The following is a 13,717-nucleotide window of genomic DNA, read 5'->3' as shown; positions in this document are numbered from 1 at the left end:
AAAAAAAAAAAAAAAAAAAGAACTGATACGGGGGACTCTCTAGGTTTTACCACTAGCTTTGCCACTTTTAAGCTTCTGACATTGAGTAAGTCACTTTTCATTGCCTCACTTTCATCATTTATAGAATTGGGAATAAATTTCTGTGCAGATCAAGGATACTACGTGTTTATTTGTTTACTTTTTAAACCCTATTTCTAAAAAGGATTGTTAGCTTTTTTTTTTTTTAAGGATTTTATTTATTTATTTGACAGAGAGAGACACAGTGAGAGAGGGAACACAAGCAGGGGGAGTGGCAGAGGGAGAAGCAGGCTTCCCGCGGAGCAGGGAGCCCGATGTGATGGGGGGCTCGATCCCAGGACCCTGGGATCATGACCTGAGCCGAAGGCGGCGCTTAACGACTGAGCCACCCAGGCGCCCCAAGGATTGTGTTAGCTTTTACTAAATGTAGAGGTATAAAAACAATGGTCATAAGATAACAGATAAAAGTTAATGTTTTGTAAGAATTCCCAACTAAGAAAAGCTCTAGCTTTTAAGCTTTCTAGCAATCATCACAAAGAAGGAATGAATTATACAGCTCTCATTTGTTTTGTAGAAGGAAGAAACAAGTAGAGAAAAAGTTTTACCTAATTCTGAGCTTTAAAGATAATGTATCATGTGAAGTTTTGTAAGAAAATGTAATTATTTATTGAAATAAGCAGTGCAAAAATGATAGCTTGGGGTTTTAACTTTAACACTGAAATATGTATAAATATCAATGTTTTTTTAAAAGAGTTTAGAATTCATAAAGTAAACAATATATTTCAAAATTTTAATGTTCTAAATATATTACAAAATATCAGTATCATTTATAAAAACAAATGTTGCTATAAAAAAGGCAGATGATGGTGAATAAAAACAAGGATGTGGAGAAATTGGAGCCCTCATATACTGCTGGTGGGAATGTAAAATGGCATAGCCACTTTGAAACAAAGTTACCATATGACCCAGCAATTCCACTCCTAGGTATATATCCTAGATGAAACCTATGTCTACATAATAGGTCTAAGTAATGAAAACCTATGTCTACATAAAAATGTGTATACAGGGGGCGCCTGAGTGGCTCAGTTGGTTAAGCGTCTGCCTTTGGCTCAGACGCTTAATATGGGATCAAGCCCCATGTCAGGCTCCCTGCTCAGCAGGGAGTCTGCTTCTCCCTCTCCCTCTGGTTGTGCTCTGTCTCTCTCTTTTTCAAATAAATAAATAAAATCTTAAAAAAACACACACACACAAAAATGTGTATACAAATGTTTATAGCACCATTATTTATAATAGCTAAAAAACTGAAACAACCCAAATGTCCATCAACTGATGAATGGACAAACAAAATGTGGTATATCCAAACAATGGGATATTACTCAGCAATTAGAAAGAATGAAGTACTGGGGCGCCTGGGTGGCTCAGTCGTTAAGCGTCTGCCTTCGGCTCAGGTCATGATCCCAGGGTCCTGGGATCGAGCCCCGCATCGGACTCCCTGCTCAGCGAGAAGCCTGCTTCTCCCTCTCCCACTCCCCCTGCTTGTGTTACCTCTCTCACTGTCTCTCTCTCTGTCAAAAAATAAATAAAATCTTAAAAAAAAAAAAAAAGAAAGAATAAAGTACTGACACATGCTACAACTTGGATGGACCTTGAAAATATTATTCTAAATGAAAGAAGCCAGTCACAAGAGATCATATATTATATAATTCCATTTATATGAAAAGTCCAGAATAGGCAAATCCGTATAGACAAAAAGTAGGTTAGTAGTACTTGCCAGAGGCTGGTGGGGCTGGGGGAAGGGTGGGTGATGGGAAATGACTTAATGTGTACAAGGTTTCTTTTTGGGGTGTAATGAAAATGTTCTAAAATTAATTGTGGTGATGGTTGCACAACTCCGTGGTATACTAAAAACTGAGCACTTCAAATGAGTTAGTGCATGTTATATGATTTGTACCTCAATAAAGTTATTAAAAAAACAAATGTTAAACATGCTAATATTTTATTAGCAGATAAATTTTAATGAAATCTTATTTGATCTTCCTCAGAAGATGTGATCTTAAAAATTAAGATGCATCATCATTTGGTGCTATTGTTGGGTGAAGAGCATAATTTTGAGCATAATTTTCCAACTAAAAAACTTGCAGATACTACACTAGTTAGAAAAATAATAAGGATTAAGGTCTGCTTCCCAATATTTCCTTGACTTCTTTTGAATAATTTCATCTCTTGCTTGATAACCTTGTGGAGATATTTATAAAACACCTTTTGATTTTTGATTAAGATTAGATTTTTTAAATTTATAAAGTGCTGGGCACCTGGGTGGCTCAGTTGGTTAGGCGACTGCCTTCGGCTCAGGTCATGATCTTGGAGTCCTGGGATCGAGTCCCGCATCGGGCTCCCTGCTCGGCAGGGAGTCTGCTTCTCCCTCTGATCCTCCCCCATCTCATGCTCTCTCTCTCTGTCTCATTCTTTCTCTCAAATAAATAAATAAAATCTTAAAAGAAAAATTTTATAAAGTGCTATGTAAATTTTGTTTCGAAGAAATTATTTCTGGTTTCATCATCTTCATTAGTTTTATCATGTGCAGCTAGACATTCCAAAGCAGAGTTATCTATTTCAGTTTTAGTACCATGATACTTGTATTCTACTGGACAACAAATTCTTTATTTTGGACTAAAAACTGTCCATGTAACAGAATCTTATCAATAACACTGTGGTTTCTTTTTTGTTATGTGCACAGTAAGTAAGGACTTATAGACCACATATTGTGTGTCTTTTTTTCATAAATTGAGTAGATGAATTATAGATATTTATTTCAAGATATAAATACTTCAGATTTTTAAAAAATACCAGAATAACAGAATTATGACAACAATGATGCTAGGGTTTTGGTATTTAAAAAGCACATAATGGGGCATCTGGGTGGCTCAGTCAGCTGAGCAGCAGACTCTTGATTTCAGCTCAGATCATGATCTCAGGGTCCTGAGATCTAGCCCGGTCTTGGGCTCCGCCCTCAGCACAAAGTCTGCTTGTCCTTCTCCCTCCCTGTCTGCCCCTCCATGCTCTCTCTCTCTAATAAATAAATAAATAAATATTTTTTAAATAAATAACAAAAAGCGCAGTGTATACCAGAATACTAAAACTCTTGTTAAAATCACTAAACATGATTGAAGGATGAAAAAGTATCTTTAAAATAATAAAGTACTACTTAAATGGAAGATCATGTCATGACAGTCGGGCACTATTTTAAAAACAAGTAGTAGATTAATCTGATCTATGAATTAGAAAAATTTTGAATTTATAGAACATCCTTTTAATTTTATCAAAGCAATTTCTTAGATATTATCTCAGTTACAGGGAAAGTCTTATTATCTGAAGAACCACCCAACAGTGAGTTTATCATTATTGGGAGTGTTCAAGGCTAGGAGACCCTTTGTCAGGGATATCATAGAAAGGATTCCTACAGTGGGTGGAAGTTGGATTCATTTGACTGCCAATATCCCATCTGTGATTCCCTGCTCACTTATCAGATAAGGAAACGAGACAAAAAAAATCACTTCCTAAAATATGATTGTATCATATAGGCTGTAAATATGGACTTTCAAAAACATTGCTTTACCAGTGGCCACAACTAACAAAATCAGCTATAATATTATTAATGGCCATTTGTTAAAAGTAATCCAAAAACAGTTACAATTTTTTACCTATAATAAGCAGTGGTTTTCAAAAAGATAATTTTCAATGCTAATACATCTGAAGTTAAAAAGTTCTAGTATATTGCTGGTGAGGTTATAAATTAATATAATTGTTTTGGAAAACAATTTGATTATGTTCTCGAATAGCCTTAATGTTCATACATTGACTCAATAACTGTATTTCTAATAATCTGTTCTAATGAAAAATTGTACATATAGAAAACACAGGAGGACAATCGTTTTATCAGCATTTATAATTCCAAAAAATGGAGACTTCCTCAATGTACAATTATATGCATAAGTGGATTGTGATTCATCCACATGGTTGATTATTATGCAGCAATCAGGACTTTCTATCTTATATTGAAATTATTTCACCTCACATATTACCTGCATTTGAAGCACTTCAGTGTCATTTATCTCCAGCACTTAAATGAACAATCTTATTCATCATTTGTCACCAGCTAGCTTAGTGCCTAGTATATGACAGGTACTTAATACATTTTGTTTAACTTAAATGAGTGTTTGCAAAACAGAGTTTATAATATCAGGGGATGACTTAATACTAGGACGTTAACACAATGTTACAAAGTGATACAAAATCATTGATTTTAACTATTTAAACATACCTGTAGGAGAGGGTTACAAAAAGGGGACTTTACTGATGCCAAAATATGTGTTTCTATTCTACAAATTTACTGTCCAACTCTACAGAGGAAGGTGAGTTAGGCTCCAAATGGTGATCTAGCAAAAGCGGGGAGGGAAAGGGGGAAACCTATGGAGTAGAAGGGAACATACTTTCACACACTAACTTAGGAAAGCTTGCTTAACTTCCTGTCACGGTTTTACTTTGTAGAATGAAGATAGAAAAAATTGATTTCAAAGGTGGCACAGAACGGGGGTATAAGCCTTTTTATTGCAACAATTCTGATATGTTAATGTAATAAAAACAAGCAATAGAAATTACAGAACATCATAAGGTACCTAGAAAATGTATATTGACTTGCCAGTGTGTAAATAGTTGAGAAAGTCTTTGAAAGTAGCTGACAGCACTAGAGTAATTTGTCTATATAATGTTAAAGGAACTGAGGCAAAGAATAAGTAAATAGTGGGAAGAAGTCAATGAAGTAACCACTCTAGGATTTAGAAGCTTTCAAGGAGAATATTTTCCTTTATCTCTATCCTTTCCTTTTCCTTCTCATTGCTACAACTTAGTTAAGCCTTTATTATAGCCAGTTAGCTTGACAAAGGAGAAAAAGGTGGTAAAAATTTCATACGAGGGTGTTGAGAGTCAGTTAATAACACTTACTGCTGACAGACATGGAGAATCCTTTAATCTTCCTAACTAGAATTGACCTCTTTAGTAACTGAACTCCCATGATTAACTCCCTTGCTTATGCCACTTTTGTGGCTCTAACCACCTTCTATCCTAAATAATAGGTTTATTTTGTTGTATGCTTTGCATGTCTTTTCTGTTACAAGAGAGTTAGCTTCTAGTGCAAGTTTTGAGTCAGGGAAGGGCAGGGTGTGGGTAGGGCCATGTCTTACTCATCTTTGTATCTCCATCAGAACTTAGCCCAGGGACATGCATATTTTTGACACTCAGTAAATATTTGGAATGAAAAGGTGGATCTAAACATAAGGTAAATGTTCTATAAGTACTCTTAAGCACATAAGGAATTAAAAAGACTTGTAGTGTATGAAATGTAAGAATGATATGGCAAAATATGAACTAACATCCCAAGGATCAAGTCCTTGAGAATAGGAACCCTAGTTTGAGAGTAACACTTATAATGATAACCTGCCAAGAGCTAGAGTTAAATGAGAAACATGGGGGCATTGCACTAAAAGGATTTTTTTAAAAGATTTTATTTATTTGACAGAGAGAGCACAAGCAGGGGCAGCAGGAGAGGGAGAATCTGGCTCCCTGCTAAGCTGGGAGCCCGCCACAGGGACTCGATCCCAGGACACTGGATCATGACCTGAGCCAAAGGCAGATGCTTAGCTGACTGAGCCACCCAGGTGCGCTAGTCTATAACATTTTTTTATGTCACCTAAATAAATTTTTCTCTCCTTAATCACTAAAACTTACACTGGATAAAATGACTAGACAGGGCTTTGTCTTGTCTTTCTTGGTGGGGAGGTAAATGTGTTCTGGGAAGAAAGGAACAAAAGGACATTTGGTGATCAAATTGATAGACTGGGGTAAAGATTGCTATGTGTTCATCAGACTTACCTTTTTTCTAATGGGACAGAACGAGGCCACATTTTCCACGTGTGAAACACACTGTCTACCAGTGCCTGGTGCATAAACTACTTTTTTTAGTGATATATTTGTGAAAAACACTATTTAGTAGTGAGTAATATGTATGCTGCTGTGTTTATAATTAGTTGGGAAGTATTGTGTGCAGCTAGGTGTGACCTTGTGACTGACTTTAGGCCAATATAATCTAGGCATACACAATACATGTTGTTTCTGTGACTGGCCCATAAAAACCTCCCAGATGATCATTCTTCGTTGTGCTCTTTGAAAATTTTGTTTCATGAGTGGACATCTAAGGTCGAGAAGTAAATGCCAAGGCTCCAGGGGATGGTAGAGCCATAGATGGAAGAAACTTGTGAATTATTGCAGGTAGCAGATCCACTCATCTCACCTTGCTGACCCTCATTTGATTGTGGTGTATGTGAAAAGTAAATTCTTTTGTGAATGAGTGCATGTGCGTGTGCATGTCTTGTCACTGAGATTTGGGTTTTATTTGTTGAAACAGTTAGCTGTTGCTCACTAATATAGTACCAAACAATATTTTTTGTAAGGCTTACAGGCATTTGGATTTTTTTCTTTTCAGTAGATAATGATACCGTTCTTTGAAACTCCATAGAGAGAAATTAAGCCATTCATTGATAGTGATGGCCCCTGGCCTGCCTGCATCATTGAGTCAAATTCTAGAATACCAATTGGTATTTTTTTTGAAGAGGGGGAGGGGAAGAAGGAGAGGGAGAGAGAGAATCTCAAGCAGACTCCATGCTGAGTATGGAGCCCGACATGGGGCTGGATCTCACAACCTTGAGATCATGACCTGAGCCAAAATCAAGAGTTGGATGCTTAACCGACTGAGCCACCCAGGTGCCCCTCAATTGATATTTTAAAATTGGTTCTAACTCAGTGTATTTCCAGCTTGCTGAACATAACTAGAATTTAATTTTTTTTTTTTTTTTTACTAAACAGAATCTCTTGCTTTTCCATCAGTGACTCTCTAGGAGATTGTTCTTTTAAGCCTAGTACAAATGCTGTACAGACTGATAGCCAAATACAGACTGTGCCCAAACATTAATGGAATGCACCAGCAAATGCCTGAGAGGGGAAGGCTACCCATACTTACTTTTACTCAGAAAAGAAAGAATGCAAAGCATCACTGGTCCATAGCATTTATGAAATCCTGTTGGGCAGATATGGTGAAAAAGCCCTCTTCCCTAGGAATGGGGGTAGGTTCCTTGATCAGACTCTGGTTTCTTTTTATTTCTCCTTGCAAACTGGCTAGTCATATCCTAAGCTCATCTTTTCTTCTGCCATGTCAAAGGCAGTCAGTAACATGCATCACAAATCGTTAGTAGTAGGTTTTTGTGAACATCTTTCCTTGACCTACAGGTTTGGCAAGCACTTGGTCTGCTTTGTGTAACAGGGATGTCCAGGCCTCCTCTTTCACACATTGTCTGGCCTCCCACTGCAGATCTGCTAAGTTAATGCCACCCCACTTGCTTTATTTTAGTATTTTGTTAATGCAGCACCTAAATCCAAGTTATTCTGTATTATGACTATAAGAAACAATTCCAGACTTCAGAGGCTTAACACAAAGGTTTATTTCTCTCTCAGAGCATAATCCATTTAGGTTTTAGTAGCTAAAAAAAAAAAAAAAAATCAGTGAGTAAGTAATCTTTCTATCTTGGGAGAGAGAAAAGAGAAGGGGGATGGAAGAAGCACATAAATGATTTCAAAATTATTGGTAGTATCTGTTAGTTGGGGTCATATATATATAAATATCATATATACACATTTATATACTTTATATACACATTTATATACTTTATATTATACATCTGTAATATATGTACTCTTGGATATGTACAAAATTTTCCATAATAAAAAATAGACTCCTGACTTTTAAATCATTAGTATATACCTAAGTATCCACAAGGAAAGTGTGAACTACATTTTTTTCTCCTTCACCTTATCCCCCACCTTCACATACAAGAGACTTCTCTCCTTTAAGACTGTCTGACCTGTTTGTATTATAGAAATTCCTCATGACTTCAAGTTGGTGGTCATTGTGACCAAAGAAAAACTAGTTATTTTGTAACTATGTGATCTGCCCTAATCAATAATCCCAGTGGGGGCTGCTTCTAATGGCTCTGCTGTGTTGGTACCCCGGGAGATGTCCTCCCACTTAATCAATGTGGCCAGCCTCTCTCTGAAGCTTGTGTGACAGAGCCCCCATCCAGAGATAACAGTGTCACTTTGGTATAGCTCCACATTTCCTAACAAAGACTTACGGTTAAAAGGAGGCCTTTGCCTCATTTTAATTCAGTAACACCAACTCCTGTTTTTGAAAACAAATTGGTGTATTGGATGACGAGAAAACTGTCACCTCTTATTGCAGTCGATTGCAGGGCATCACTGGAAGTTGCCATTTTCTGACCTTTATCACTGCCTGCTGGCAATGGTTCCTAACTTGTCGGGGAAAACATGTATTTATTGATCACCCTCTATATACTAGATACTAGGATATGAAGTCTAGTGAAACAACCTCTGCCTTAACATTCTACTGAAACACAGTTCTAATTGTTGAGCAGACGTGTAAGATGGAATTAGGAATTCTTTGAGAATTTTCTTTTTTTTTTTTTTTAAGATTTTATTTATTTATTTGACAGAAAGAGACACAGCGAGAGAGGGAACACAAGCAGGGGGAGTGGGAGAGGGAGAAGCAGGCTTCCCGCTGAGCAGGGAGCCTGACGTGGGGCTCTATCCCAGGACCCTGGGACCATGACCTGAGCTGAAGGCAGACACTTAACGACTGAGCCACCCAGGTGGCCCGAGAATTTTCTTGTTGTCTTCCCAGATTACCCACAAAAGGAGAAGGAGAGAGGGTAGTGTGGGAGAGACCCCCTAGCCAGGGCAAAGGAGAATGCTCAGGGTAGGCGGTTGTCAGAACTGAACGTGCAGGTTGAGAGAACTGAGCCAGAGGTAGGAAGGAGGCAGGCAAGCAGGAGAGGCCCGAGCCTCTTGGACACAGGGATCACAGGACAGGTAAAGTTTTTAGACGGAGGTCGGAATCAAAGAAGACCAGGGCAAAGATGAATTAGCAGTTGGGAAGGACCGGAGGAAATATCCAGGGGAGTTCCCAAATCAATGATCTGTGCTCACAAAGGTTTTCTGGCAAATACTGTCCTTAAGAAGTAGCTCAGGATGTCTTGAGGCTTCAAATGATTCATCCCATTGGCCCTGCAGTTCCAAAGAATGAGATTACTTGATCTGATTGTGGAGCTCCTACACTGGACACTGTTGGGGGGAATCCCAGGACATTATCAGGGAATAGAAACAAATCTAGTCCATGGGGACCAAGAACAGATGAGTGATTGCGGGGGGGTTGGCATGGTGGAAGGGGTTGACCACGAAGGCCCAGGAGGAGTGATGTTTTGGGGGATGATGGAACTGTTCTGTATCCTGTGTTGTTGGTGACATAATATTATGCATTTGTCTAAATTTACAGAATTGTACACCAAATACAACAGATTTTTTTTATTAAAAAAAAAACAACAAATCTAGTCAACTTGATTAAAAGCAGAATCTAGAAAAACAAATTGGGCAAGATAACGTGGGCCCTAATGCCACAGTGAGGAATGCGAATTTAACTTGATAAACATAGGAGTCCTTGCACATTTTTTAATATGGAAAGGACAGGATTAAAACTGATCTTTCATCTTTCCTGTGCCACAACCAACACAATTTATACTAGTTCCAACTTTGAGATACCAAGCTTGTCATTTTGGTGCAAACAATATTTTTTCCTTTCCTCCAAACCTTGTCTTTTTCTTTCCACTACAAAATGAGTGGCATTATGAAATAGAGGACAGGTCATAGGCAGCCAGAAAGACCCGAACCCAAGTCCACATATACCAGTCAGCTACTGAAGGAACTTTAACTCATGCATTCAAATAAGTGCCTGCTAGGAGCCAGGCTAAGGTGATAGCAGTGGATAGTACAGACAGATTCTCTGTCCGTGAGAGGGGAGAAAGGTAAGTAAAAACAAATACATACGCTATATAACATAGAAAAGTGATATAAAGAAAAATAGAGTAAGGGGTTAGATTCTGATAGGGAGTGCTTGAGGAGGTGACTTCATAACAGAAACTTAAATGAAATGGAGCAATCTGGGGGGAAAACAGGTAAGAACATTCTAAGCAGAAGGAATAACAAGGACAAAGCGTTGCTTTGCACTTACCTGGTATTCTCAGAAGCAGGCAGTGTGACTAGAGGTCTTGAAAGGTCATAAGAATGACAAGAGATAAGGTTGGAGAGGTAGAGTCAGATGATATAATGTCTTGTTGGACATGGAAAAGAACTGGGATTTTTTTCTGAGGGGATGATTTTGAGAAAGGGAGCTAGTATTTCAATTTATATTTTAAAAGATTATTCTGGTTATTCTATAATGGATTGCTTGAAAGGAGGAGGGGGACGTTGGCAAAAATGGAAGCAAAAATCACCTTCCTCAGTTAACATTATGAAAATATCGGGGCGCCTGGGTGGCTCAGTCTGTTAAGCGTCTGCCTTTGGCTCAGGTCATGACCCCAGGGTCCTGGGATTGAGCCCCACATCGGGCTCCCTGCTCAGCAGGAAGCCTGCTTCTCTCTCTCCCACTCCCCCTGCTTGTGTTCCCTCTCTTGTTGTCCCTCTCTCACTGTCTCTCTGTCTCTCTCTCTGTGTCAAATAAATAAAAATTAAAAAAAGAAAAAGAAAATATTCGTGTTTATAATTCTATAACAGAACTTAATGGTTAGTCAAGTTAGGGTAGACTCCTGGATTTAATATTCCAAAGATAGTGTAAGCATGGAGTTTAAAAGTGTAAGTATTAATTTTCTCCCAGGTTTTGGCACCAAAAAAAAAAAAATGAGTTCAGTGCATTATTAAATGTAAAAAATTATTAGTAAAATGATTGCAATTAGTTACTTCTCTAGCTTATAACCACTCTGTGGCTATAGTCCTACTTATGAGAACATTGTTTGGGCCTCAGCATCTTTGAAAGGGAAGGACAATTAGGTAATCTCTAGGGTCCCATGGAGTTCTAAATTTTTGTGTTTCTGAGAACAAGCCAGGTAAGCAATAATACTGGACATAGCTTTATATATATTAGTTCCTGTAAAATAGCTGGATGGAAAAATTCCAATCATTTAAGCATAGGTTCTTTATAAGAACTCATCTGAACAGACCATTATACTGTAGTACTTACAACCTATTCAGGGTTGTATGCATATTGTGAAAAATACACAATTGGAAGGGAAATAATGTAAAGCATATACTATGAATGCTAATGATCTTAAATGACAAGAAAACTATATTTTTTAAAGATTTTATTTATTTATTTGAGAGAGAGAAAGCACAAGTAGGGTGAGGGGCAGAGGAAGAAGGAGACTCCCCACTGAGCAGGGAGCCAGATGCCGGGCTCAATCCCGGGACTCCAGGATCATGACCTGAGCCAAAGGCAGATGCTTAACCCAATGAGCCACCCAGGCGCCCCAGAAAACTATATTTTAAGAAACAACTTAATTTTGAGTGCAAGTTTTATTTTTATTTATTTGAGAGAGAGAGTGCAAGCGGTGGGGAGGGGCAGAGGGAGAGGAAGAGAATCTCAAGCAGACTCCACACTGAGGGCAGAGCCCAACAAAGGTGAATCCACAACCCTGAGATCATGACCTGAGCTGAAACCAAGAGTCGGACACTCAACCAATTGAGGCACCTGGGTGCGCCTTGAGTGCAAGTTTTAAAATATATTTCTCTGTGTAGAATTATTCTTATCCTATTTTATAATTCATCATATTCAGTTTTCCATCAAGAGTATAAGTAGCATATTGTTATTTTTGGGAACCACAGAGAGCATCCATCTGCCCATTTTTCTGCCCAGTAATATATGTATGATTCAAGAATGTTAAAGGTGACAAAAAAATTAAATGGTTTGCGTTCTATGTTATAACTTAGACGGTTTATAGTAGAGTTTCTCAATCTCAGCACTCAGGACATTTTGGGTCAGATAATTCTCTGTTATAGGAGGCTGTCCTTTGTATTGTGGGATGTTTAGTAGCGTCCCTGACCTCCACCCATTAGATGCCAGTTGTGACAACCAAAAAATGTCTCCAGACATTGGCAAATGTCCCTTGGGGGGCAAATTCACCCCCAGTTGTTTTATAGTAGATGTCTGCTGCTTATTTATAAAGTAAGCTGGCTTTGTCTTTCTTTTAGGAGATTAGAAACTATTAAAATATCTAAGTTAATTCTTATGAAGCTTGTAATCTTATATTTTGGATACTGGAGAGATTTCTTTTTTCTTGCTTCTTCCGACAAAGGAATGATTACTTCCTCTCACATAGACTTGGGGGAATTGTCCCCTCAAATTTAAAAACAATGAGTGTCAATTCCAGACTCATTGTCTTTGTCAATATTAGCATCAGATTTGCTCATTTAGACCCCTGGAGCAACGCCCTGATTACCGTACAGGGGGGAAATGCTCAAAGCTGCCTCAGTTCACCCCCCACCCAGTGCCTGGGCATGACTTCACTTTTGTCCAATATTGGTGAGCAAACTAATTGCCTCAGAGATATTTATCCAAATACTCAGTTTCCTGATTGGCTGGAAAAGCAATAAAGAGCCAAAATTCGTAACTATTAAAATGTGTACATTTACTTCCAAAAATACTGCAGAATGATTCCATCAGAAACATCTGCACCTTTTCTTCCCATCAAAATCAGAGAACCACAATAATATTTTTGCATGCTCTCATGGTCAAAATTAGGCCTTCAGAACACAGCACCACCTGCTCAGGAAACCAAAGGCTTGCCCAGAGACAGCAGGCACTGGTGATTCAAGGAGAGCACGTTTGTATTACATGTTCAAGTGAGATCAAGAGTCTAGGGAAATGCATAGTGACAAACCATCAGATACCATCCTCAGCCTCCTTCTGACACCCCCTCCCCCAACCGCAACTTTTGGCAATGGGAACAGTAGTAAAGACCTGCAAGAGAAAGGATTCCCCTACAGGTCCTGCCACTCAATCAAATGTCTAGCCAAGGCCGTATAAAGTGAGTTACATAGCAGCAGCTACCAGAAGACTTTTTGTGATCGTCGAACTTTCTCAGTTGAGAAAATGGGGACCAGTTGAGTCGCTGGACAAAATGAAATACTTCTAAAAAATTTAATTTCTTAGTGATTGGGGCGCCTGGGTGGCTCAGTCTGTTAAGCGTCTGTCTTCAGCTCAGGTCATGATCCCAGAGTCCTGGGATGGAGCCCCGCATCAGGCTCCCTGCTCAGCGGGAAGCCTGCTTCTCCCTCTCCCGCTCCCCCTGCTTGTGTTCCCTCTCTCACTGTCTCGCTCTGTCAAATAAATAAATTAAAATCTGTAAAAAAAAAAATTAATTTCTTAGTGATTTGGAAAGAAAGCGTCCTAACAGCACTCGCCTTCTCTAGCCTCTACATGTTTGTCTCAGAAAAAGGAAAACGAACAAAAACCCGTTAGCTTATGCCCGATATTTAAACTTGAAAGATTTCCCATAAGGTACAAAGATTTTTAGAGCAGCCTGAGGCAGGCAGCGCTTCCGCTTTCTCCAGGCGAGAGTGGCAGTATACTAAAGCCTGGCGCTGTGTGACCTCCCCGCCTGTGGGGACTGGAACTGTGAGTGGGCAGCCTGCCAGTGACAGGGTCTAACAAGGCCCTCCCCAGGCCACCCTGGGCGGCAGCCCCTCC

The 13,717-nt window shown here is 38.9% G+C and overlaps 1 protein-coding gene across 2 annotated transcripts in view; it reads left to right on the top strand.

Moving 5' to 3' along the window:
* CCDC169 (coiled-coil domain containing 169) overlaps window positions 1-186 on the top strand; it is a 48,722-nt gene extending 48,536 nt beyond the window's left edge. For both annotated transcript variants that reach the window (XM_081814828.1, XM_031025887.2), the window contains one exon: window positions 44-186. The gene's annotated coding sequence lies outside the window, so the exon portion shown is untranslated. The remainder of the gene's footprint in view (window positions 1-43) is intronic.
* Window positions 187-13,717: the final 13,531 nt, after the last annotated feature.

The sequence above is a fragment of the Leptonychotes weddellii genome, chromosome 3 (assembly GCF_054177405.1).
Source record: "Leptonychotes weddellii isolate Sample4059 chromosome 3, ASM5417740v2, whole genome shotgun sequence".
In the NCBI taxonomy this organism is placed as follows: domain Eukaryota; kingdom Metazoa; phylum Chordata; class Mammalia; order Carnivora; family Phocidae; genus Leptonychotes; species Leptonychotes weddellii.
The sequence above is the reverse complement of the archived record's forward strand: the minus strand, read 5'-3'. Positions and strand labels throughout refer to the sequence as shown.